This window comes from Carcharodon carcharias, chromosome 10, assembly GCF_017639515.1.
Source record: "Carcharodon carcharias isolate sCarCar2 chromosome 10, sCarCar2.pri, whole genome shotgun sequence".
Classification (NCBI taxonomy): Eukaryota; Metazoa; Chordata; class Chondrichthyes; order Lamniformes; family Lamnidae; genus Carcharodon; species Carcharodon carcharias.
The window spans coordinates 153,232,725-153,256,541 of NC_054476.1; the positions used below are offsets into that span (position 1 = coordinate 153,232,725).

General features: G+C 43.8%; 1 long non-coding RNA gene across 1 annotated transcript in view; it reads right to left on the reverse strand.

Moving 5' to 3' along the window:
• LOC121283286 overlaps positions 1–21,789 on the reverse strand; it is a 47,901-nt gene extending 26,112 nt beyond the window's left edge. Inside the window, exons 1-2 of the long non-coding RNA XR_005944226.1 lie at positions 21,735–21,789; positions 9,049–9,179 (exon numbers count right to left, since the gene is read on the reverse strand). This is a non-coding gene — a long non-coding RNA (uncharacterized LOC121283286). The remainder of the gene's footprint in view (positions 1–9,048; positions 9,180–21,734) is intronic.
• Between the last annotated feature and the right edge of the window lie 2,028 nt (positions 21,790–23,817).

Genomic DNA, 23,817 nt, shown 5'->3' on the forward strand with positions numbered 1-23,817 from the left:
TACCCACTATACATTGTACAGAATCAATGACCCCTACAGTGGGAATGGGGTTGGGAATCCTGGAATGGGTACCCACCCATCATTTTTAAAGGGTTCCTGAGTCAACCTGACTTGGTGAAAATCCAGGCCAAAGTGATGGACTTGCTGTTTCTCTTGGTCTTTTCCTATTGCTACAAATTCTAATGATTTTGTGCTCTGTTGGTACAAAACATAAAGTACCAGACCACTGATTAGCTCTTGAAGAACTGTGTTAAGAATATAGAAAATGGGAGCAGGAGAAGCCCAAATGGCCCCTTGAGACTGTTCCGTGTTCAGTAAGATCATGGCTGATTGTCGATCTGAAATCTAATTTCCTGTCTGACCTGAATATCCCTTGATTCCCTTAGGCCAGAATTTTCCAGTTGGCATGTGGAGTTGGGTCCCGCACCCTCGCATGTAAATTGACACGCGGTGATGTCGGGCGAGCGTCCCGATGTCACCGCGATATTTCATTGGGCGGGCGCGCGATGCTCTCCGATGCGTGCCCGCCATTAATTAACGGGCCTCCTAAGGCCCTTGAGGCGCCAGTCAAAGGTGATTTTTTGGCGCCCGTGCAATCTTTGGGTCGGCGCACGGGCGCAATGGGCAGGTGGGGGGTAGGACACATTTGTATAAACCTCACCCACGGGCAGGATAAGAGGGCTCAGTGGAGTTGCTAGTGTGCTCTGTCAAATATTGATTTTTTCAAAGTTACTGATGCGTGTCTGTGTGATCTGCAATACTTCAAAACGCATTCCAGCTGCTTGGACTAGACTCACAACCTACAGGTCAGCAATCTGCAGTGAGGAATCTTTTGTGGGCCTGCAGGTTTCAGGAAGCCTTCCCTTAGCCTGGGAATGGGAGCTGAACTCTCCAACGGAGGCAGCTCCTCTGAGGAGGAAGGGAGGGTTAGAAGGGGGAGGAGGCCAGGAGTGCACACTCAGCCTCCATGGAGCCACCTCTGGGAGGACAGGCGCAGGTACAAGGGGCGCAGGGAAAAGAGGTAGACCTAGGCGGAAGGGGCTGCAGAAGACGCCACTATCCTGCTGTCAGGGTATACAGGCGGCGAAGCAGCTACCTCAATATTTCAGAGGTGCAGTCCTGAAGGAGACTTTGTCTCTCAAGGGAGACAGTCAACTAAAACTGTCAGATGATTGGGCCTGAGATCTCTGCAAACTGTGTGGGTGGACACCCCATGTCAGTGCCTCTAAAGGTCACAGCTGCCCTCAAATTCTATGCCTCTGGCTCCTTCCAGGGGTTGGTGGGTGATCTTTGCGATGTCTCCCAATCAGCTGTCCACACATGTCAAGCAGGTTACAGACGCTCTGTTCAGGTAGGCATTGACCTTCATCCACTTCCACTGGGACCAGGCAAGCCAGACACAGCGAGCCAGAGGCTTCGCGGCCATTGCTGTCTTCCCCCATGTCTAGGGTGCTATAGACTGTACACATGTGGCCATCAAGGTGCCAGCAGGTGAGCCCGGTGCCCTCGTCAACAGGAAGGGATTCTGCTGCATGAACATGCAGATAGTGTGGGGGCTTGCTGGTCTGAGCGCATCCCCAGGAAGTTCTGATGGGTCTCCTGGAGAAGCCTCTCCACGAGAGTCGCCACTCTCTCCATGGAGGACGCATGGTGCTCGTCCATGAGGCTCATTGCTTTGGCAAGCGTCCGCGTTGACTCCTCCACCATGGACACCAAGCCAAGCATAGCCTCATGTATCTCCAGCAGATGCTTCCACACATCCAACCGCCGTGGGCATTCTCTGTCCTTACCAGCTTCTCCAGCGAATGTGAAGTGCCCTCACCGCTGTGCCCTGGGACACTAGCCGATGTTCTAATTCCCACCTACGTGCTAATATCTATGCTGGTGCCTGCCTAGCAGAGATGGTGTGATGCTGGTGAGACTTCAGGGCCTTCAGGTGTGAGAGGGGGCCTCAGCTGCTCCTCCTCCCAGCCCTGCTCCACTGATGCTGAAAGGAAGAACAAGGACATTGGATCAGTTAACGTGGAGACAATGTCAATGTGCATCCCTGTCCCCCAGATCATTATGTGCTCATCCTTCCATAAGCAATGGTCAAGCCATGTTGCAAACCTCAATCACTGAACATTCAGCCATGGCTGTTGAGAGAACAATGGTGACCTCACTGCTGGGCAAACATACCTGCCCATGGCACCCCAGCCTCACTGACACTGGTGGACCTGGGCACATGGCGCCTCTCCAGATCTAGGGCCTCCTGCTTGAAGTGGCTGAGAATCGCCAAAAGTGCCGGGCCGCCCCAGTCCTCACCCACTCGGCGGCATCATGTGCATTCTTCTCCTGAAAAGGAGAGAAGATTAGTGCTACTTGTACTTAGACTCTCTTCGCAGATGGCCCACCCCAACCAGAGTAGGACATTGAAGTGTCTCCTCGCCCCGCTGCTGCCGAACGCTCACACAAAGATATTAGGCCTGTCCCCCCCAGCCCCCACCTCCTTGGCCTAATGCTGCCTACATCACATTTGGCACTACATGGTCTAGTCTTCCATAACAAGGAGGCGCAAGCACGTGGAGCATAGAGGACAGCAGATCGATCAGTGCCATGCCACCTAGATGTCCCCTCCCAGCATCTCATCACCCTGACTTGGACATGTCCTGGAGTTCCAGCACTGCGCCCAGGTGCAGCTCCTCCAGGTTGCCCCCAAAACAGTCATGTGGGTCTGTGTACCACATGCTGTGGGTGCAGAACCCATCTCATCACCACCCTCTCAGAATGACCTCGGCATGGGCAATATCTGCTGGCCCACCCAGCAAAGGACACATGCCATCAATGATTCAATGCAGTCACTACACTCAGACTTGGTGGGGTGGGGTGGGGTGGTGCAGTGAGGTGGTGGGGGGAGGGCACCAGGGGGGAAAGCCTACCTGCTGGGTTAATTGACCATTGCCAACATGGCACTCACCCTTCCCGAGCGCAACAAGTCATTGAAGCGCTTGCGGCACAGGATCCACATGCGCTGCACCACGTCACGGGAGCTCACCACCCCCGCCTCCTCCTCCCAGGCATGTTTGGTCATGTGAGGGGGGCCTCCTCCTCCCATCCTGGGGTACGAGGACCTCCTCGAGGAGGGCAGCAAGGCATTCATCAGAAAAATGAGGGGCACAGTGCCCCCCCTGCCCTACCCTCCTGCCTGGCCTGGGAAGCCCTTCCTCTGGCCATGATTCTCAGCCTTTGAAAGGCTGCAGCAACTTTTTAAAACAGACCGCCAGGTCGCCATTGGACCCGATGGTCATTGCAGTCCTGCTGCCGCCCGCCCACTCACGTTGTCCTCGGGAGCCACGATTCACACTGGGAGGGCCTTAATTGGTCCACCCGCGTAAAGTGGCGGCATGGACCTGATTGCGGGTGGCGATCGGGTCCGTGCCCGCCTAGGCCTGCTTTCCCCGCCGGCAGGCAGAACATTCCACCTTTAATGTCCAAAATAACTGAGCATCCATATCTGGGGTGGAGTGTATTTTAAAAAAGCCTTTCTTGTTCCATGAGATGTTTCACAAAAGTCTTGTGTTGGTTTCTTCTCTTGGTTTCTCTTATCACTTGTTTAATTGTCTTTTGTTTGTCTTTATAAATTTCCTAAACCTCCTGAGTGCTGCGTTTCTTATACTTACTGAAAACTTTCTGTTTATCTCTAACACCACCCTTCACATCCCGACTGGACCAACAACAGCTTGCAGCTCGCTAGCACCTGTAAAATGTCCCGTAAAATGTACTGGAACATCATCAAACTAAACTTGACACTGAGCCACATGGTAAATTATGGCAAATGACCCAAAGCCTGATCAAAATGGAGCATCTTAAAGGAGGAGAGAGAGTTAGAGAGGCGGAGAGGTTCAGGGAGGGAATTCCAGTGTTTAGGATGTAGGCAACAGAAAGCAATGTATAAGAGTCCAGAATTGGAGGAGTGCCGAGTTCCTCTGAAGCACCTTGGGATATTGTACTCTGTTATAGGTGCAAGATAAATGCAAGCTTTTGTTGTTGTGAAATATATATCACCTTCCCGCTTTGATTGCCGAACAATTATTGCATTCCATTTAATTTTTAAAGCCTATTATTCCACCACAGTCTGTTCTTTTAAGATCCAGTATTTTAGTGTCAATATCCTTCTAAATCCCCATGACCATTTTTGTTCTAAAAATATGATGATTACTGAATCCCGAGTGAGCACATAATTCTGCCGCATGTATTCTACCTGGTGTATTAATAAAGAGTAGATGCAGAATTATTGCTGACTCCTGGTTTTTGAGAGACCTGACTAAGGAAGCAATCCTGGACCTTCTCCAAAAACATGCAGCCTTCCTTAGACTGTCCTCTACTTTTTATCCAGACACTATCTGGGCAATTTAAATCCTCCATGATTAATGTTTTGGCCTTTTCATAGGCCTCCTTAAGCTTTAAAAAACATCCATTGTTGACTGGCTCCCATGCCCAGGGGTTTTATAACCACCATTAATTACTTCTTCCCTTTAGTATCCCAGGGCCTCAATTCAAGCTGTTTTCGCTGCATCAGCTAAAGAGTGTGTGCCATTTATTTCCACGGGTACAATTTGCTCTATAATATGGTCACTGCTTCACCTCCTTTGATGTGTCAGGCTGTGGGATTTTAGTGTCCCAATCAATGCACTGGTTATTTCTCAACGGAATCATTTTAAGTAACACTTGAAGTCCGAGTTTTACTCTGCAGCTAATAGTTGAAAATGGGAACCACAATTATGCAACACATTCCTCTTTAGTACAATAAGTTCCCCTTTAGTGCTATACATTTTGTACCATTGAATTTTTAAAAAACTGCAGCACAGGTGCACAGTTCATGTACCCACGCTGCAATGCTTTCTCAAAAACAGTTTGAAGCAAATGTGAATCCTTTTGCCATCACCTCCATGTATATTTTTGTCAGAGATGAAGGAGGGATCAAAACCCCGGATAAATCCAGTTATCACAATAATACAAGGGGGGGGTGGGGTGTTGGATGAGCTTTGGTCAGATGGACTGACTGTCCTGATTCACACTTAAAGTGCTCTTGGTTGAGGGTTAAAAATCAAATTGTTGTCTCATTGCTGTGCCCAAGTTGGATGCTACGTTTCCTGCGTTACAAATGCAGCTCTCCTGCGTTACAGTCTCAAATGCAGCTCTCCTGCGTTACAGTCTCAAATGCAGCTCTCCTGCGTTACAGTCTCAAATGCAGCTCTCCTGCGTTACAAATGCAGCTCTCCTGCGTTACAAATGCAGCTCTCCTGCGTTACAAATGCTGCTCTCCTGCGTTACAGTCTCAAATGCAGCTCTCCGAAAACCAGAGATGTCTGAAATCAGGCATTTTTATAAGTTGCCATGCATGAATTTAAATTCCTATTAAATGAGTAAAATAACTTAATGGCTTGTTTGGCTGGATGCTGTATTAATATGGTGGCCAGCCGGACTATTTATCTGCTGTGCACCTCGGTCTTTCTCTGCGCCCTGAGCGGTTCAAGCGACCCTTGGCCCAACCCCACCTGGCCCGTCCCAAACTGCCCAACCCCAAAACTGGCAAGATCCAAAATCCAGCACAGACTTGGTCCTGAGGTTTGTTTGTTTTGAGCCACCGTACCTGTACTACAGTGACTACACTTCAAAAGCGCTTCACTGCCTGTGAAACACTTTGGGACCTTCTGAGGTCGTGAAAGGTACGACATAAATGCTAGTCTTTCGTTTCTTTTTCCAGTGGGAATCCTACTGACTCCCACCTCTTTCCATTGCCCTGATGTACAAAGAGCCCTATGTCACTATCAGCACAATGCTGAGCTTCTTTTGAACACAGCACTGAGCTGCAACCACATTAAAACACCCCAAGTAAAAGTCTGTTTCTGAAAATGTGTACGTGGTGTGTGAGCACGCACACTTATAGATTTCTTCCCCTGCCCTCTCTGTACACATTCCCACGATTAGAGGGGCAAATAGGCAACCTATCTCTGGAAATAGATTTTAGAGGCCAGCCAGCTGGGATGGCTTTTCTTCACTCTTTCTCTTTGAAGAAGCTCCAGTCAAAGCCTTTCTGTCACATTCTCTACCCGACCCTGGGCCTTCCCTTTTGTTCTTCCTCCCCCCTTCCCCCCTTCCGACAGCATAAAACCCACCAAATTTATACCCTCCTTCAGTTCTGAAGAAGAGTCATGTTTGACTCGAAACGTTAACTCTGTTTCTCTCTCCACACATGCTGCCAAACCTGCTGAGTATTTACGGCATTTACTGTTTTTATTTCAGATTTCCAGCATCCGCACTTTTTGGGTTTTATTTTAGTGTTTAATTCACTGCCACTTGTCTTCCAAGAATGCCTACCTTGAAGAAGTCCTGCCCGTCTCTGTGACCTCTTTTACCTTGTTCTCCTTCATTGCTTTCAATTTCCCTCCTGGGGTTCGATAAGGGGCTGCTGTTTTACATGCCCCCTGCGGGATGTGTCTTCAGTAGAGGGGGGGGGCATGTAAAATAGGGCGGGTGCAATCTGCACCACCTTCCCACCTACCCTCGAGCTCACCCCCATAATATAAGTCGGGGGGGGGAGATGGCAGATGCTGAGATCGGCAGCCCCAACCGCCATATTCAAATAAGTAAACGAGGGTCATTTAGGCTTGTTACCAAGCCAACTGACCCTGATAATATGCTGCTCACGTGAGCAGCCTGATTTTTTTTAAAAAAGGGAACCTTCAAAGGGGCGAGAAGGAAAGGGGGGGCGGTTGATCTTCGGGCATTGCCCTTTGTGGTTCGAGGGTCAGCCCCCTTAAGATCAAAACCCCTTCAGCCTTAAACCCAATCCCTCTGCGCCCCACCCTGACCAGCTGAAACCCTCCCTGACCAAAACCCTGGGCTTGCAGGCTTTGGGGAGCCCTGGGCTTTCCCTGTCATCTTCTTGCACTTCCAGCAATGGCCACCAATGTGCTCTTGGCGCTGCTGGGACTGATGGAATTGCCGGCCAATCCAATTGGCTGACAGCTCCAGAGGGCGGGACATCCTTCCCGGTGAGGGGCAGAAGTCCCGCTTGGCCCTTATTGTGGCTATGGGGCGGGCCGGCATGAAACAGATCAGCTCCATGCCAATGTTACTTCTGAGGAAACGAGTTGTCTGCCACAGCCACCCCCCAACCCCCCCACCACCACAACAACCCCACCGTTCCCCCCCCACCATTATTATTATTCAGCCCAAGATGTCTGTCTTTACTACAACCATTACCACTCTCTTTTCCTTTTGTTCCATGGCACTTTGCCATTTAATCTCTCCTGCCCTCCAACCTATCCCAGACCTTCCCTTTTGTCCTTCCTCCCCCTGCACCCTTTTGACAGCATCTAACCCATCACATTTCTACCCTCCTTTTATTCGACTCAGCACATTAATTCTGTTTCTCTCCCAACAGATGCTGCCAGATTTGCTGAGTATTTCCAGCGCTTTCTGTTTTTATTTCAGACTTCCAGCATCTGCAGTATTTTCCTTTTACCTTTCTGTCACTCTCCTGTCTAACTGAGATCAGACAAACACTTATTACAACATTTATGAGCACAAAACCACTGCCTACAGATAAACAGTGTTGTGTTTTTGTACAATTTTAAGCTTGTGATCAATTGGTCTAATATGTCATAGCACACTGGACTTATTGAATGTGACTTTGCATTTTAATTACATTCATTACGTGAATGAATTTTACTATAATTTTATAAAACAAGAGACTTTAATGTGGTCAGTTAATAATTTACTGTCATTCATTTACTGCTTTAGAATATCTGGTCATTATCTCATCGCTGTCTGCAAATCACCTCACTTAAAAATACTAAATTTGTTTACCAGTTCTCTTTCTTTTCTTTACTTCCTCTCCCAAAGGCACGAGCTGGGTGATCACTCTATGGCCAGAGATTTGAGCGCACCATTTAGGCTGACACTCTGGTGCAGCACTCAGAGAATGCTGCACTGTCAGAGGTGCTGCCTTTTAAGTGAGATGTTAAACCAACACCCCATCTGGCTTCTCAGGTGGATATAAAAGATCCCAAGACACTATTTTGAAGAAGCGCTGGTGAGGTTTTCCCCATATCGGGGCAACATTTGTCCTTCAACAAACACCACTGAAGCAGATTATCTGGTAAACATCATGGGCAGAATATTCCCGTTGTTGATTTGGGGGCGGGGCCTGCTCGCCGAGGGGAAATTGACGCGGGATGATGTTGGGAGGAACCCCCGACAATTAAGGCCATTGACAGGATAATTAAGCTTGTTAAATGCCCTGCCCGTCCAACCTTAAGGCTGGTAGGCAGGCCAGGAGCCCCAGCGGGCTTCTGATAATACATGAAACCTCATCCACTGGCGGGATGAGATTTCATGTCTGTTTTTAAAAACGTCAATAAAGTTTTTGTGCTTCTTACTAACATGTCCCATCCTGTGTGACATTGTCACGTGAGGGGGACATGTTAATAATTTTTAATATTTTTCTATTTTTAAAGATTTTTATACTGTTAGTAATCTCCCTGAGACAGCACTTCACTTTGACAGATGGGGAATCCCTCCACCCCCCCCCGCACAGGAAGCGCAAAGCAGGCTACTGGGCCATTTTGGCTGCCCACCCACCGCTGAGCCAGTGGGGCCCACCCGCTCTTCAAGGTAAAAATTCTGGCCCATATTGCTGTTTGTGTACAAATTCATTGCCATGGTTCCTACATTACAGCAGTGACTACACACACTCACACGTGTATGTATACACACACACACACACACACACACACACACACACACACACACACACACACACACACACACACACACACACACACACTTTATAAAAAGAGTTTGATGAATAATGGTCATAAACAGGAACCTTGGCTGGTTTCTCTCTTCAACGACCTGGAGATCCTGCACTTCAAAAAAGCTTCACTTCAGACCAAACAAAAAGCAAGGAACAGTAAAAAATGGGACTATAAAATCTTCCCACACTTTGGCTTGCTCCCTTGAGGAAAATTGAACCTATGATCACTAGAATTTCAGCCTTACCTTTGTTTTTACCATTGCTTATTTTAATTTTTGTCCTGGTGGTAACTAGGTAAATGGGAGTCAGGCAGCAGAGTGGACAGGATGTGATATATGGGCATTCCTCCTTGTCCTTTAGTCACGCTGCACTCCTGCTGCAGAAAAATAAAACCTTTGCTTACATTGTTCAATTTTGTTGAAAAAAATGTTTCAAACCAAGGACTTTTTAAAAAAAGATCATGTATCATTTTGGGTAGTTTATGCTTACACAACATTGCCAGTGCTGATAAGGGCACTGAATCTTTACAAGATAAACCCCTATGCCGAGTGATTTAACAGCTGCTTTTATTTTGTTAACAAGACCCTTGTGTTTATTTATAATGTGCATTGATGTGCCGTTTCCTACATAAAACATTACATGAAGAATTAACTAGTTCCTTTCAATTGTTTTCTATAGCTGTGATTTGGTATTGCCAGAGATTTTTCCTCAGGGTTTAGCTTTAGTTGACAGGGTGTAATTGGAACAAAGCTGTGTGTTTGAAATATTAAATACTGTAGGGTACTTGGTTTGTGGAATCGCTTTAATGTCACAACTTGGGTGTTTAAACGGCTTCTTATCATGTGGGCTAGGGCACATCAGCTGGATTCACAGTTTCTTTTTTTTAAATGCAGCACAATCATCCTACTGTTTTCAGTGCCCAAGTTTTGTACTGAAGTGCCAAATTCCTGGAACCAGACAGCACAAGCCACCTCGGATAGCGCTGGAGCCAGACAGATGCTGCTGTTGAGCCAATTCCTCCTCGTAACTTTGAACAGCGATCAACAGGCTCTGAACTCCTGCAGCGAGACCCCATTTGGATTTGCTAAGAGCCTCCCAGTTTGTCTCTGAATCATGACCCCTTGTAATAGTTTCAGATGATGAGTGCATTCAGCAAAAAGATTGCTTTGAAAAGTGTAGATGATGGAAGATCTATTCTTGTTTATTCATTTTGGTGGGGGGTTTTTAATGGTTAAGGTAGTGTCAATTCTGCAGTCTGTGTACAACAATATAATGGAGTAGTATTGATGGGAGCAGCTGCTGTGGTGGTGTCACCATAGCAGCAGCAATGTAGCAATGGGCATGTTTCTGTTGGTTTGATGACTTAAAGCTAGTAAGCTGCAGGAATAGAGCGCAATTATCTATTGCCTTGCATGGCACCCCTGAGCTGGGTCTCTCTCTGTATGGGAGGAAGATTATGGAAATGGAAGTTGCTGTAGAGAGTTGGAGATTGACAGCCTCAGCAGAGAATGGGGTTACCACTGTGAGGTGGAATTCAACAAGGCAGAGGCTAAATGTGACAGAATAATTTTTTTTTTTACCTTTTGAATTAAAAGACAATGTTTGTTACAAAAAAAAGAGAGGCCATCACTATTCATTTCTGCCTTTGGCTATTTCTAATGCCTCCTGAAACAGTTCTTAAAGGTGGGGGGGTGGCTGCTGTTGGCAGCCACGACTCTCAAAAGACTGGTGTCTTTTTAGTGTGTGAGACCTGGGGCAGGATTTTCATCTCAGGCGTGTGCGGGGGGGGGGGGTGCGCGGCCGACATGCACGAGTGTGAAATTGCGCCTGGTGATGTCGGGCGAGCGTCCCGACGTCATCGTGCACTCGGGTGATATTTCGGTCAGCGGGCACACGCAAGAGTCGGCAGCGTGTCCACCGACAATTGAGGGGGCTGCCAAATCAACTAATCAAATTGAATGTTTCACTGCCCGTCCAACCTCAGGTGGAAAAATGGGCCAGGCGGCCTTCACATTTCTTGCGAAACCTCATCCACGGGCAGGTGAGGTTTTGAACAATGACTGAGAAAAAAACAATAAAAATTTTTAAAACTCGTATTTCACATGTTCCTGTTCATGTGACAGAGTCACATGTGGGGACGTGTTCCCCTTATTTTTAAAATCTTTACTTCTCATGTTTAAAAATCTTCAGCTCCCTGAGGCAGCTCTGTGCCTTCAGGGAGCTTTCACTGAGCGCACCCCCGTGCATGCGCACACTTCAGCGCTTGCGCTGCTCCCCACCCCCACCCAGGCAGCGCTGAGGTTATCAGCTGGCCGTTAATTGGCCAGCCAGCGTGAAATCGCAGTTGGGGCCCGATCGCAGGCGGTGAACTGTTGCGCGGCCGCTCCTGGGTTCGCCTGACGAGGGCAAAATCCTCCCCCTGCATATCAGGAGCTATTGGGATGAGCAGCTCCCTAAAGGAAACTGGTGTCTGAAACAACATTAACCTTTTACATGCATATGCTTTCTAATTGTCTAATGGTTTAAAAATACAGTCCAATCAGGAAAGAGGTAAAACACTCAGTATATCCCAAAGCACTCTACAGACATTGAAGAACTTTTGAAGCTTAGACACTGTTATAATGTAGGAAATACAGCAGCTAATTTGCACACAGCAAGCTCCCACAAACAGAAATAAATGACTGTATAATGTGCTTTTGGCATTTTTGGTTGAAGGATAAATGTTGCCCAGGACAACAGAAGAACTTTCCGGCTTTTCTTTTAAAAGTGCCATGGAATCTTTTATGTCTACATGTGGAGGTAGACAGGGTCTTGGTTTAACATTTCATTGGAAAGTTGGTACCTCTGACAGTGCAGCACTCTCTCAGTACTGCAGTGAAGTGTAAGTCTAGATTAGTTTAATTCCCAATAAGGCCACTTAAGTTTTACATGAAACTTGTTCTACAATATGCTATTTAGAGTAGACTCCTCCTAGAAAATTATGTGCATTACAATGTCAGAAATTTATAGAAATGAAAATTTTAACTTTAGCCAAAACACAAGTTCATTTTAATCCTTTGAGGATTGCAGTTGCAGTCTAGGGAAGTCTGTCTGATCAGATCCAAATTCTGTTCCAATATTAATGGACCTATTATCATGAAAGGAGTTTTTTTTCTATCCTTCTTTGCATTTTCCCCTCTCCTTAATGTTTCTGGCTTTCTGACTGCAGGCATCTGCTGTGATGGGGAAAAGCTCAGAGAGGTAAGGGATCTAAAATGGGCCACTTGGTTCAGTTAATAATACTCTTGCATTTAGCTCAGAGATTGTTAACCTGAATTCCATACCAGGGGCCGAATTTTCCCTTCAGGGGCCGGAAAAGGAAGCTGGACCTGCTTCTGGGCCCTGAACCCACTCTCATGGGGGAACAATCACCCTTTGGGATCTTTGAGGTGGTGCCTCCTTAATTAAGCTTGGAGACAGGTTCCCTGTTCAGTTAAGGGCAGCAGATGGGGTCCTGAAGTGGGACGGTCAGTCAGACCTTCCAGCATGAGAAGCAGGCTGCAGTAAGTATTTATTTAAATTGGGTCAAGTTCTGCCTAAAGTTAAAGTTTTCATCTTTATAATTCTGACCCTGTAACAGCTTCACCATGGAAGTGCTCCTCATCAACAGATTCAACAGCCAGGCCACTGCTGTGGGGGGAGGGGAGGAGGGACAGAGGAATGGTGGGTAGTGGCGGTAGGGACAACCTGGAGGCCTGTGTGGAATGTTGGCCCCCCCCAGCCTTCTGCTGGCTGCCCACGTCCAAGCTGTTAAATGTCCTCCCGTCAAGTCGGGAAATTGGAGGCCAACTGGAAAATTCCAGTCTGTTTCCTTTAGCTTTGGTTAACAAGGTTCTTCATAAGCTTAATTGGCTCCTTGCCTTGTGGGGCTGGCAAGGTAGCCTTGTCAGCCTTGAGATCGCCTCAACAAAAATGGCTGGTGCTGGGAACAGGGTTAGGAACCCCGTACAACAGCCAGCGCTTCCACTTTCATGCCCCATTCACCTCCATTCCTGACCTGGGCAGGGCCAAAAAATTCAGCCCCAGGGGTTTGAACTCAAAATCATTCTGACGCTCCAACATAGCACTGAGGGTTTACTACATTGTCACAAAAATCAACCTTCAGAGGAGATGTTGAAAAATATTTCTTTCTGCCTGTTCTGATGGATCAGGTTGACATTAAAGAGAACATGACACTATTCAAAGAATTGTAATGGGTTCTCCGAGTGTCCTGACCAGCGCTTCCCATCCCTGTCCACCCACCCACACCTGTCCCTCAGTCAATGCCACCAAAAACAAGTGAACTGATCATTCATCCCATTAACATTTACAAATCTAGCAGCTTGCAAAGTGGCTGCTATGTGTGCCTATGTAATAACAGTCACTGCACTTTGGCATATTTCATTATATGCGATTTACTTTGAGACATTCCTGAGGGAGTTGATAAGCAAGTTTCATAAATGCAAGTCTTTCTTGCTTATTGTCATGGCAGTCACACATGCATCATCCAACATGCATCAGCGTCGCACCATTTTGATATAAGAATTTCTGGTTTTACTTTATCTGACGATTACTGTGAATTAAGCTTTTTTCTCTTACTGTATATTTCGTTTTACATTCTTTTTAATACCTGATAATTAATTAATATTTCCAGAGATTTTTCTTTTGTAATCGTTGAAAAGTAAAGATATGAATACTCAGAATGCCAAAGGGCTTCACCAGTGTTCGGACAATTGATTGTGTTCTTTAACATGTCAGCAACTTTTAATAAAAGAAATTATGATGATTAAGAATGTGAGAGATGCCAATCATCCTGCTGAAGAGACAAAAGTTCACTATTTCTTTTAGTATTTCCCTTTATTCCTTTCTACAGGCAGTGCCTCTCAAAGTAAACAACATTAAAATTGTCAGCGCACTCAATTGTCAAGTTATGACTCCTTTTATTAAGCGCAAGATAAACTGCCATTTTATTTACAAAAGAACTCAGATTTTGATAACAGCTTATTATAGGGATGAAAAATTTGAAATGTGGATCGTTATTGCTTACATTGATCACACAGATATATTTAAACAAATTTGAAATAAACAGAGATGGATTCATGCAGAAAACAATCTCTATATCTAGGAATAAATATCTGGAATGTGTGGGTTTGGGTTCAAGAGAATGTTTTGGCATAATTATTTTGGGATTGATTCTTTATCCACTCTTTGGATTAGAAGTTAAATTTAATAGTAGTTTTGTTTTGGAACCACTTCCTGGTGAATAGGATGGTTTCATAATTATCCATTCTTAAACTTTACCATGTAGCATTTCAAGCTAATTAAGACTTGAATTAGTACAATTCTACCAAACATTCTATTGGACATTCAGTACCTGATAGACAGAAATTTCCTCCAAATATTGAGAAGATTGAAGCCATTATTTTTGATCACCACTCCAAACTCTGTTTCCTAACTACCAACAAAATCCCTCTCCCTGGCAGCAGTCTGGGATTAATTCAACATTTTGTGTCCCATTTGATCCTGAGATGAACTTCTGGCTGTATACATGCGCCATCTCTAAGACTGCCTATTTCCACCTCCACAACATCGCTTATCTTTGCCCTTGTCTCAGCTCATCTACTACTGAAACCCTCATCCATGCCTTTGTTAATTCTAGACTCAACTATTGCAGTGCACTCCTGACTGGTCTCCCACATTCTACCCTCTGTAAACTTGTGGTTGTCCCAAACTCTGCTTCCCAAGTCTTAACTTGCAGCAAGTCCTGTTCCTCTGTTACTCCTGTGCTTGCTGATCCACATTGGCTCCCAATCAAGCAACATTTGATTTTAATATTCTCATCCTTGTTTATAAATCCCTCCATGGCCTTGTCCCTCCCTATCTCTGTAATCTCCTCCAGCCCACAATCCTCTGAGATATCTGCACTCCTCTTATTCTGGCCTCTTGAGCATTCTAAATCATAACTGCTCCACCTTTGGAGGCTGTACCTCGTCCCCAAGCTCTGCAATTCTCTCCCTACACCTCTGTGCCTCTCCACTTCACTTTCATCCTTTAAGACACTACTCCTGGAATATATTAAACATTTAGGAAGGACAGACATGAAGGGAAAAGAGGTGGGGTTGCACTGATAATTAGGGATGGGATCAGTACTTTAGTGAGGGATGATCTCAGATCAGAAGAATAATGTGTGGAATCTGTTTGGGAGGAGCTAAGAAACAGCAGAAAGCAGCGGACGTTGGTGGGAGTTGTTTATAGGCCACCAAACAGTAGTGGTAATGTGGGAATTAATCAGATGAGAGCAGCATGTAGCATGGGCAATACAGTAATCATGGGTGACTTCAATCTGCGTATAGAATATGAGTAAACCAATTGAGCGCTAATGCTGTGGAAGACGAGTTTCTGGACTGTTCTCTAGAGCAGTATGTTGAGGAGCCAACTGGAGGACAGCCTATTTTAGATCTAGTATTATGTAATGAAAAAGGGCTAATTAATAATCTTGTTGTAAAAGGACCTTTAGGGATGAGTGACGACAATATGATAGAATTTTATTTTATGTTTGAAAGTGAGCTAGTTCACTCTGAAGCAAGGGTTTTAAAGTTGAATAAAGGAAATTATGAAGGCATGAGGGACAAATTGGCTGAGGTGGATTGGGAAAATACATTAAAAGGTATGACTGTACAAAGGCATTGGATAGTCTTCAAAGAACTATTACACAGCTTACAGCACCTATACATTCCTTCAGAGTGCAAAAACCCAAAAACAATCAGTCAACCATGGTTGACAAAAGAAGTTAAGGATTGTATAAGATTAAAAGAAAAGGCTTATAAAGTTGCCAGAAATAGTGGTAAACCTGAGGATTGGAAGGTTTTCAGAATGCAGCAAAAGAAATCCAAGAAACTGGTAAAGAAAGGGAGAATAGAATATGAACGCAATCTAGCAAAAACCATAAAAACAGACTGTAAAAGCTTCTATAGTTTTGTAAAAATGAAGCGTTTGGCTAAGACAAATGTGGGTCCATTACAAACAGATTCAGGAGAATTCATAATGGGGAATAGAGAAATGGCAGAGAAGCTAAATGGTTACTTTGTGTCTGTTTTCACTGAGGAAGATACATGAAATCTCCCAGATTTAGAGATCCAAGGAACTAGGGAGAATGAGGAGTTGAAGGAAATTAATATAAGTAAGAAGATTGTATTGGAGAAATTAATGGGACTGAAAGTTGATATGTCCCTGGGACCTGATATTCTGCATCCAGAATGTTGAAGGAGGTTGCTAAAGAAATAGTGGATGCATTGGTGATCATTTTCCAAAATCCTATAGATTCTGAAATGGTTCCTGAAGTTTGGAAAGTAGCAAATGTCACCCCACTATTTAAGAAAAGAGGGAGAGAGAAAACAGGGAACTACAGAACTGTTAGCCTTAAATCAGTATTAGAGAAAATGCTAGAATCTATTATAAAGGATGTGATAATTGGATACTTGGATAATCATGATCTGACTGGGCATAGTCAGCATGGATTTGCAAATGGGAAATCATGTTTGATGAACTTGTTGGAGTTTTTTGAAGATGTTACTAACAAAATTGATGAAGGAGAGTTGATGGATGTAGTATACTTTGATTTTCAGAAGGCTTTTGATAAAGCCCCCAAAGGAGGTTGATTAGCAAAATAAAGGCACATGGGATACAAGGCAATATATTGGCATGGATTAAGGATTGGTTAACAGGCAGAAAACAGAGAGTAGGAATAAATGGGTCATTCTCGTGTTGACAGGCTGTGACTTGTGGGGTACCATAAGGATCAGTACTTGGGCTTCCGCTGTTCACAGTTTATCTCAATGATTTGGATGTGGGGACCAAATGTAATATTTCCAAGTTTGCGGATGATACAAAGCTAGGCGGGAATGTGTATTGTGAGGAAGATGTAAGGCGGCTACAGGAGGACTATGACAGATTTAGTGAGTGGGCAAGAACATGACAGATGGAATATAATGTGGAAAATGTGACGTTATCCACTTTGGTAGAAGGAACAGGTATGCAGAGTATTTCCTAAATGCTAAGAGATTAGAAAGTGTAGATGTACAAAGGGACCTAGGTGTCCTTGTCCATGTCACTAAAAGCTAATATGCAGGTGCAACAGGCAATTAGGAAGGTTAATGGAATGTTAGCCTTTATCGCAAGAGGATTTGAGTACAGGAGTAGTGAAGTCTTGCTTCAATTGTATAGAAGCTTGGTTAGACCGCACCTGTAGTACTGTGTACAGTTTTGGTCCCCTTACATCAGAAAGGAAATTATTGCCATAGAGGGGGCGCAACAAAGGTTCACCAGACTTGTTCAGGGGATGACAGGACTGTCTTATGAAGACAGATTGGGGAAACTGGGCCTGTATTCTCTAGAGTTTCGAAGAATGAGAGGTGATCACATTGAAACCTACAAAATACTTAAAGGAATAGACAGGGTAGATGCAGGTAAGATGTTTCCACCTGAATGGGGAGTCTAGAACCAGGGGACACAATTTCAAAATAAGAGGGAAGCCTCTTAGGACCGAGTTGAGGAGAAATTCCTTTACTCCGAAGGTTGTGAATCTTTGGAACTTTCTATCTCAGAGGGATAGCTCAGTCACTGAGTAGGTTTAAGGTAGAGATTGATAGATTTCTGATTAACAATATCGTAAAGGATTATGGGGATTATATGGGTAAAAGGCATTGAAGTGTTCAATCAGTCATGATCGTATTGAATGGCGGAGCAGGCTTGATGGGCTGAATGGCCTTCTCCTGTTCCTATGTTCCTACATTCCTATGTTCCTATGAAAACCCACCTCTTTGACCAAGCCTTTGGTCATCTAATCTAATATTGTGTTATGCAGTTCGGTGGCATACTTGTTTTATAATGCTCCTGTGAAGCGTCTTGGAAAGTTTCATTGTTAAAGGTGCTAGAGAAGTTATTGTTGCTGTGGTATGAAAATACATTGAAACAAATACACCTGCTTCAAACTCTGTGAAAAGATGAGTTACCTAAACTGGCTGAGAGATTCTATAGTAAATAAATTTCACAGAGAAGGTTACCTTTATGACACATTAGCAAGGCTATGAAAATCAATTTATTGAAGAGGATATCTATTATGAAACAGTCATTCAATTAGTTTTTGTATAGCATATTTTGAGCTGTGGGATGATTAAACATGTTGGATATTTGTTTTGTTTTTCACGGGAATTGGTTATCGTAATTTGCTAGTTACATTTTTTCCGCTTTTTTAAATTTACAATCAATGTTATGAATATACAAGTGTATACATCACTACCCCATTTTATTGTGTTTGAGCCCATCACCCATGCACCCGTTATATATTTTTCCTCCGTAGGGCATGATGGTGAGATTTGTAAGCTGAATTTATGTCAAGATACTCATTATCAAATTGATAGGAAAGTGCTTTCTGAGTGATGATGGATTGGATAGGTAGTTAGGCTTTCTGGAACATTCTTTTAACATAGTTGAGCTCCTTGTGAAGTCTTGATCTCACAGTGGGATAAAGAGAATCAAAAGCTGAATCAATCTTGGGCATTCTTGAACACTCGTTAATGGATGATTAAGAGTACCATTGGAAAATATGTAACAAATCACTGGCTGTCTTTTGAAGTTCGGAGAGACATATGTTATGGGTGGGACTTATGAAAAGGGGCAGAAACAGTTTTTTATTTGGATTGGAGAGTTGGAAATAAAATAAAATAGCTATTTGTATGAAACATTTACCTTAAAAGAAAACCCTCTGAAGTTGAAGCAGGTTAGCTCTTAGGCCATCTTGTTCCATGTTTCTCTTTCACACAATGCTACCCTTGTTCTGTTACTATCACATTCTACTTTCTTACCTTTATGCCACTATCAGCACTTTTTTTTTAGCACTAAGCACAACCATTAACTCTGTCCTTTAGTTCATGACATCTTTGTAAATCTCTCTTTTGCCCCCACCTATCACTGGCCTTCTATCCACCCGCCCCCTCCCCTTAAAACAGTATAAATTTCATCACATATCCACTTCTCTTCAGCTCAAGAAGGATCATAGGGACTCGAAACATTAACTCTGCTTCTTTCTCCACAGATGCTGCCAGACCTGCTGAGTTTTTCCGGCATTTTCTGTTTTGTTCCAGATTTCCAGCATCCACCATATTTTGCTTTTATCTTAGTTCCATAGTAGTTTCTTTTGTTCCAATGTTGGAAGCAAAGAATGGATATCACTTTGAATGTGTTTACCAATAATTTTGGAAGCTAAAATATTTGATAGTCAGCCAATCTTTTGTCATCACTGTCATGGAAGTTAATAAACATATTTATCCTATATATTTATTTATCAATTCAGCTTGGCGTATGACTTAGAGCGAAACTAGGAGGTGTTGGTGTTTCCAGGTGCCTGCTGTCCTTGTCATTCAATATCAGAACTGACGATATACAATAAATAAAAGTAAAGGCAATTTAATACAAAAGACAAAATAACCTGCCTCAATGCATGCATAAATGAGTTCCATTGAGCAACTGAGCAATAGAAGCAAGGGTCTCAGGTTGAGTTAGCTGATCCAGACTGAGGTAACAGTAATGCTACAATGAGCGCTACCCCAGTGTTGGAAAGGGGAAAGGAATGATCTAAGGTTCCCATTCCTGATCACCATCCACCTGTTGTTGATTGCGAACAGAATCAAACTGGGCTGTGAAGACCCCTTGTTAGATTAGATTACTGACACCCACAGGTCATACATGAATAATGACAATTGAGTGAAGTACTGGAGAGGGGGTGTGGGATGGGGATACCAAGGTACAATACTGCACATTGAGTCAAAGTCTGCAAGAGATGAGTTGACATTTCAAGTCCTCATGACCCTTCGACAGAACTAGGTAGAAATAGGAAAGGAGTGAAATATAAGCTGGTTTAAGGTGTGTGTGTGTGTGTGTGTGTGTGTGTGTGTGGGGCTGGGGGGGTATGGGTTGGGTGGGGGGAGAGAAGTGGAGGGAGGGGTGTGGTTGTAGGGACAAGCAAGCAGTGATAGAAGCAGATCATCAAAAGATGTCACAGACAACAGAACAAAAGAACACATAGGTGTTGAAGTTGGTGATATATATCTAAACGAATGTGCTAATTAAGAACGGATGGTTGGGGAATTAAGGTATAGCTCTAGTGGGGGTGGGAGGAGCATAAAAGATTTAAAAATATTTAAAAATAATGGAAATAGGTGGGAAAAGAAAAATCTATATAATTTATTGGAAAAAACAAACGGAAGGGGGAAGAAACAGAAAGGGGGTGGGGATGGAGGAGGGAGTTCAGGACCTAAAGTTGTTGAATTCAATACTCAGTCCGGAAGGCTGTAAAGTGCCTAGTCGGAAGATAAGGTGTTGTTCCTCCAGTTTGCGTTGGGCTTCACTGTGAAGCCCAACGCAAACTGGAGGAACAACACCTCATCTTCCGACTAGGCACTTTACAGCCTTCTGGACTGAATATTGAATTCATCAACTTTAGGTAGATCTTGACCTCCCTCCTCCATCCCCACCCCCTTTCTGTTTCCTCCCCCTTCCTTTTGTTTTTTTTTCCAATAAATTATATAGATTTTTCTTTTTCCCACCTATTTCCATTATTTTAAAATATTTTAAAATCTTTTATGCTCCCCCCACCCCCACTAGAGCTATACCTTGAGTGCCCTACCATCCATTCTTAATTAGCACATTCGTTTAGATATATATCACCAACTTCAACACCTATGTGTTCTTTTGTTCTGTTGTCTGTGACATCTTTTGATGATCTGCTTCTATCACTGCTTGCTTGTCCCTACAACCACCCCCCCCTCCACTTCTCTCCCCCCACCCAACCTCCACCCCCCCCACACCCCACCGCCCCCCCCCCCCCACTCCCCCCACCAACACACACACACACACACACACCTTAAACCAGCTTATATTTCACTCCTTTCCTATTTCTACTTAGTTCTGTCGAAGGGTCATGAGGACTCGAAACGTCAACTCTTTTCTTCTCCACCGATGCTGCCAGACCTGCTGAGTTTTTCCAGGTAATTCTGTTTTTGTTTTGGATTTCCAGCATCCGCAGTTTTTGGTTTTTATCGCTGCAAGAGATGAATGATTGAGAAGAAACTCAAAATGGCCAAAAGGACAAACTAAATATCTTTACAGTATTAGGATTTTTGAATGAATACCTCTTTATTCCAATTAACCTAGAGTAGATTAAAATTCTCAAAATGGTCTTGAATATGTTGTTGAGGTTTTTTTTTATAGCTGTCCTATTGAAAGAACAAAACACTGACATTTCAGTTATATTATTTCTACATTTTTCATAGGTTAACTCATAAGAAAAGGTCTTTACAAAACTAGGTAATGGGTTTTATAACAAGGGGTTAGAATATAAAATTTGAGATGTAATGGTGAATCAATATAAAACCTTAGGAAGATCATTGCTGGAATACTGTATGGGATGAATAATGTGGCAATAAAGAATGTACAGAGAAGATTCACTGGTATAGTGTCTAATGTGAGAAAATAAAGATTGCCATGACTCACTGGGGATTGTGTGCTGCAATATCAAGCCCCACTGCTCCCTGAGCTGCGACAAATGTGAAAAAAGTTGATCAAACCACCAGGTTGCCCTAATTCTACCTAACTGTTTAATTTAGGTTAACAGAATATGAGCACTGAATAAGTAAATAACTGTTTTTTGAACAATCGCTTTTAAGTAGTGATAAAAGAAAGAAATAATAGCTGCTAACTTCTAACATATAGCTTAAACTCTACCCCCTTCTTACATCCCTACACACACACACACACACACACACACACACACAATCAAAACATGGATTTTAAGGGTGGGATAAAGCAGTTCAGGAGTACAGGATTCCTTGGTCCTGGACTCGTTTCCAGCACCTACCTGTCTTGCATGGCACACTCTGTTCCAGGACTGCAATATTGTATGTATCTCTCATCCTGTTCCAGTGGACGTGCCTTTCAATCTGCAGCCATTGTAATTCTAATCCACAGTCCAACAGAAAGTAAAAAGAAATGTCCTTTACAACAGTCCAACATAAATAAAAAGATATGTTCCTTACGAGATTCAAAGAATGACTTGAAAAATTAGGTCCGTTTTTGTTAGAGAAGGAGATTATGGAGTGATTTGGTGCATGTAATGAAAGGATAGCTCAGAGTAGATATTTGTTTTCAGTGATTGGGGGGGTCTAGACCAAATGTCATAGATATAAGATTACATTTAAGAGATTTAAGACAGAGAGAGCAGAAGAAACTTTTTTTTACACTGTGGATTGTGATATGCATTATGGGTGTTAGTGATTGAAGCTGAGACCATGGGCCGTATCTTTCTGTTCGAGGCAAGGAATTGGGAGGTGGGACAAATCCTGGCTTGTGTTCCCAACTCCGTTGCCAGCCTGCCAGGAGGCTGGATTTTCACCTGGTTGAGTCTTAATGGCAGAGATGGGTCTACTGCCCAATTAGTTGGCTGGGTAGGGTTGTGTGGGAAAGCAGGGAAGTGGGCCATATTCTGGTTCTCAATGTCAGCCATTACTGTGGCTGCTGTCTGTGCATGGTCTTAAAGAAAAAAATGAGAGGATCTTCGTCTTCAAATTGGACAAGGCAAATGGAGAGCTAGGACCTAGGATAGGGATGGGAAAGGTTGATTATTAAACTTTCATTGTTGCTCAATAGTTTTTTTTGCCCAAACTTGCACTTTTTTCCATTAAATAAAGCCATTTCAGCACTGCTTTCAGCACCCTGTTCCTAATAAGTTGGGGCTGGTCAGCTTCACAGAGCTCCTATTGGCTACCCACCCCCCACTGAAAACCTCGAAAAATCAGAAGGCAAGCTCTTAATGGACTCCCCAATGACCTCTATCCAGCTCTACCTATCCCCCCACCCTTAAAACAGCTTATATTTCACCTCTCTTCTATGTTTACTTAGCTCTGTTGAAGGGTCATTCGGACTCGAAATGTTAACTGTGTTCCTCTCCGCAGATGCTGCCAGACCTGCTGTTTTTACAGGTATTTTTGTTTTTGTTTCAGATTTCCAGCATCCACAGTTTTTTGCTTTCAATTAATGAGGCAGGTGACTTCACTTGCCTGCCCACTACCTGCGCTGCCCCCCCCCAACTCCCCACCCAACCCCCCACCCCCATCCCTGTCCCCAGGAAACTCATCAAAGTTGGCAACGGAGGTGGCAGACCACCTTGTAGGCCGTCAGTGCCATCTTTTTTGTTGCCTTGCTTCTGTTCCATCCTGATTTGACAGCCCCATGTCAACATTTAAGACTGGTTGTATAGTGGGTTGAAGGAAAAGAAAGGATTATGTGAAAATATGAGATTAGAACCACCGTACACATAGAAGATAAAGATCAACATGGACTGGTTGACCTGAACGATTTGTTTTTGTGATGCAATTCTATGTACAATAAAGTGCCTAATTTTCCAGGAACACATAACACAATTACAATTAATTAAAGACCGGCATCATAATAGATGAATTATTAACATTTTGAACATCTGAGGTTGGTGCTATGCCATGAATAATAATTGGGGTCACTGAAATTATTCATGCATCGCAATACATTAGCAATAAGTAATCTATTATGTTTTATATATTGCAGGATGTCTCACTTTCTTTGAGGTTTATTGACTCTGTAGAAACTGATGGCCACAAATGGGTCACAAATGAAAAGATTATCATTTAAGATTCCTTGGATGTTGGGGTTTAGTTAAGGGGGGGGTGGTTTTGATGTCTGATAGTGTTATTCAATAAGTGACACACTGTAAGCCTCAACATTTTTTCCAAAGGGAGGGTGGTCACTGTAAGCCTTAATCATTTTTAAGGAAGGGCTAAGGCAAAGAGGGACCAGTGATAATGAGGGAATCTGCGAGTGATGGAACTGATGTTAGCCTGTGTTGGAGAGACTGGTGGTGGTGGTGGTGATGGGGAAGTGGGTGAGGGGTAAGAAGAGGAGGAGCCGTG